This window comes from Cherax quadricarinatus, chromosome 29 (genome assembly GCF_038502225.1).
Source record: "Cherax quadricarinatus isolate ZL_2023a chromosome 29, ASM3850222v1, whole genome shotgun sequence".
Lineage (NCBI taxonomy): Eukaryota > Metazoa > Arthropoda > Malacostraca > Decapoda > Parastacidae > Cherax > Cherax quadricarinatus.
This window is the reverse complement of record NC_091320.1, coordinates 34500648-34505081: the sequence shown is the minus strand read 5'-3', so window position 1 is coordinate 34505081 and position 4434 is coordinate 34500648.

Genomic DNA, 4434 nt, shown 5'->3' with positions numbered 1-4434 from the left:
CCGTGTGATACTTTGACACCTCAAGTTGGGTTGAAGGGTTTTAATGGTCTAGGAGGAAGAGAGAGAGAAAGAGTAAGAGAAAGAGAAAGAGAAAGAGGAAGAGAAAGAGAAAGAGAGAAAGAGAAAGAGAAAGAGGAAGAGGAGGATGGGTCATGATATGGGTCAAGGTTCTTGTGCAAATTTGTGGTCACTCGCTATGCATCAGGATTCATTGCAGTGATTTTTTGTTCACTGTAATGCTCGATTATTATCATCAAAACCTAGCGCTAAACCTACTGGGGTCATACAGCAATGCTTGAAAGGATTCCATTAGTGGGGGAGGTTTCCAGGTGGTGTACTCACCCATATATGGTTGCAGGGGTCGATTCACAGCCCCTGGTGTCTGTCTGAGATGTATGGACTGTCACCAATATTCTCTCTCTACACTAATAACCTACACATAGGAGAGAGAAACTTATGACGGAAGTTTTGGTCCGGCTTGGACCATTTACAAGTCACACTAACACTGGTGAGGGGGGGGGTCAGTTTAAATAGAAGGGAACAAGGACAGGCCAGAAAGAGAATTATTATTATTAATCAAAAAGAAGCGCAAAGCCACAAGGGCTATACCAGAAAGAGAAAAAATGGAGTGGAATAGTGGTAGAGGTAATACTGGTAATGGAAGTAGTAGTAGTGGTAGTAGCAGTAGGTGGTAAAGAACTGAAGGACAGAACACACCTAGGCAGAATAAAAGAAGACAAAAATGGGAAACGAGGAGAGGGAAAAAAATCAGGTCAAGTCATGAGTGTTCTGAAGTTTGGAACATTTGAGTGTAATTGAGAAAGGAAGGCATCTAGAGAGAGTCTGTCTCCTGGCAGATGATTTCGAACCACTCTGCCTCTTGATGTGTGGATTATCAATGAATCGTTCCATCTTGGAGGATGGAAATATAAACACAAAAGCAGTATAATGTGATCCTTTATTGGCAGCATTTCACCCACATAGTGGGCTTTATCAAATCTGTGACTTAAAGCCCACTGTGTGGGCAAAATGTTGTCAATAAAGGATCACATTACATGTATACTGCTTTTGTGTTTATATTTCCATTGTGTCGGTATTTTATACCATTTATTTCCATCTTGGAGAATGCTGCTTCTATAGCCAAAGTAATGTGAGGCTCAGAGGTTTTTGGATAACAAGTGATTATCCATAAGCTGTTCTGAGTTCTAAGGGACTCTGGCCATGCCAGAGTCCTTTGATAGGTGTTGCAGTTACTGAAAATCCAGGAGAATAAGGGAATGTCTCGATATCATAAAGTAAAAAATTGGGGAGGTTGGGGGAAACTCCGAGAATAAACAATGTCCACTGGTCATGTCCACTGCAACTGGTAGTTTATTAGCCACTGGGTGACTGTAATAAGCTACAGGTAGTACTGTTGCTCACTTAAAAAACCACCTTTTACCCTACCTGGTGTACAAGGATGACTCCTCCAGGCAGTACCAAGATGTGGGGGGGGGGGGAAGTTTGGTTCTTCAGCTCCAAGTAAAAATAGTAATAAATACTAATAAAATAGCTGCTTCAAAAAGAGCTTCCTACCCCCCTTTCGACCAGATAGCTACCCCAAAGCTCCCAATATAGAAATTTTGGCACTCCTTTCCCCCTCCTGCCTCTAGGAGTGACTGAACAAAACTTAAAAAAAACTGCCTGTTTTAACGAGCACAAAATGTGCAATCATCTCTCAACTAATAAAGGCGGCAGGCAAACTGGAAAGAACACCAAGAATTCTACAGCTTCACTTGCCACTCCTGAATCTGCAGGCAACCTTCAGTAGTACTTCTTCCTTCAAAGGTCCTGCCAGATGGTTACCTGGTCATTTGACAAGCTGTAAGATGGTCCAGTTTTCCATCAGGCAGAATGACCCAGTCACCAAGTACAGTGGACCCCCGCTTAACGATAACCTCCCAATGCGACCAATTATGTAAGTGTATTTATGTAAGTGCATTTGTACGTGTATGTTTGGGGGTCTGAAATGGACTAACCTACTTCACAATATTCCTTATGGGAACAAATTCGGTCAGTACTGGCACCTGAACATACTTCTGGAATGAAAAAATATCGTTAACCGGGGGTCCACTGTACTACCAAAGAAAATTGTTAGAACAAAAAATGATTTCTTTTCCTTGTCAACACAAAAGTAGATTATTATTATATCATTCAGGAGGAAGCACTAAATCCATAGGGGTCACTGCCTAAGGAATTACAGGGCAATCAGGTTCAATCCAAGGAAGGACTGGTCCAATTCCCTGAATCAAGAGCCCCACACAAAAACAGTCCCTTAAGATGCCTAAAGGAGAGGGATAGTTCAGGGTTATTTAGATTTGATCCAAGGGAGACAAGGTTTAATTTCTTGAACCAAAAGCCCCATTGCATAGCAAGGAACCACACTTTTAACATTTTCAGTTAACAGCCTGTCTCTACAACTCCAGGTATTGGGTGCTGGGTCAAAACAGATGCTGATCACATCATATTTACTATCAACACCTGTACATCAGATGAACCACACTGTATCAAACATTTTATGATAAAAAGTATTATTATTATTATTACTATTACTGTTTGTAAAGTAAAAGGACACAAGTGCAACTAATGTGACATTTATTGTGGCAACGTTTCGCTCTCCAGGAGCTTTATCAAGCCATTACAAACAATACATGGACACAGAGGGTATATAAAGGCTCAGAGTGAGGTGCAATACTAGTGAGGTACCATTTCGATGTTCACTAGTGGTAGTAGTAGTAGTAGTAGTAGTAGTAGTGGTAGTGACAAAAGTAATACAATATGGTAGAGCAATTAATTCGTACATGAGTAAAAGGATATAAAAGCTATTACTTGGGTAACATAAAAATAGGTTGGACAAATATAGACTGGAAAGAGGCAGCTTGTTTCAGTGTTCACTCTCTGTAATGTGCTTTGTGTAGTATAACAGGAGAGACTATGTGATGGCAGGGTTTACTGTTTTTAGGAGGATTCTTGCTAAGACTTCGGAGATGGTGAAGCTGCCGTTGTTTTGTTTAATTGTATTCGAAACAGCGATCAGTGCTGATTCGAGGCACTTGCGTCTGCGGTAATTAGTTTCTTTGATCACTAATTGGGCGTCTCTGAATTTCATGAGATGATTGGTGGAATTTCGGTGTTGTACACAGGCGTTGTTCAAGTTATCGTTCCTACATGCGTAAATGTGTTCATTGAGGCGGGTGTCGAGGTTTCTTGCTGTTTCACCTACATAAATCTTGTCACAACCTCCACAGGGTATAGTGTAAACTCCTGCATTGACTGGTTCGTGGTGCTTGGATTTTGTCCTGGTTAGATCCTTTATTGAAGTGCTAGAAGCGATGGCGACTCTGGTGTTAGCTTGTGAAAGTATTTTTGAGACGTTCAGTGCAACCTGGCTGTTGGGAAGAATTATAACTTTGTTGGGAGTGGCGTTGATGCGTGGAGAATTAATGATCTGAAGAGCTCTTTTCTTGCAGTCTTTGATGAAAAAAGAAGGAAAATGTAACTCAGTGAATGTTTGGTGAATGTATGTACATTCCTCGTCAAGAAACTCAGGACTACAAATTCGGTATGCTCTTAGGAAAAACCCGATGATGATGCCTCTTTTGGTTTTGGTATCTTGACTGGAATAGAAGTGTGTGAAATCATTTTTATTGGTGGGTTTCCGATAAACTTGAAATCTTAGGTTTTTGTCTACTTTGTGAATGAGGACGTCGAGGAAAGGTAGCTTGTCATTGGACTCCAATTAGTGATCAAAGAAACTAATTACCGCAGACGCAAGTGCCTCGAATCAGCACTGATCGCTGTTTCAAATACAATTAAACAAAACAACGGCAGCTTCACCATCTCCGAAGTCTTAGCAAGAATCCTCCTAAAAACAGTAAACCCTGCCATCACATAGTCTCTCCTGTTATACTACACAAAGCACATTAGAGAGTGAACATTGAAACAAGCTGCCTCTTTCCAGTCTATATTTGTCCAACCTATTTTTATGTTGCCCAAGTAATAGCTTTTATATCCTTTTACTCATGTACGAATTAATTGCTCTACCATATTGTATTACTTTTGTCACTACCACTACTACTACTACTACTACTACCACTAGTGAACATCGAAATGGTACCTCACTAATATTGCACCTCACTCTGAGCCTTTATATACCCTCTGTGTCCATGTATTGTTTGTAATGGCTTGATAAAGCTCCTGGAGAGAGAAACGTTGCCACAATAAATGTCACATTAGTTGCACTTGTGTCCTTTTACTTTACATATTGTCGGTAATTCTACCAACTTTATTACTATTACTGTTATTATAATATTCATGGGAAAGCACTAAACCCTTAAAGGTAATGATGGGGATGATTGGGGTAATCAGGTTTAATACAAGAAAGCTCCAATTCCT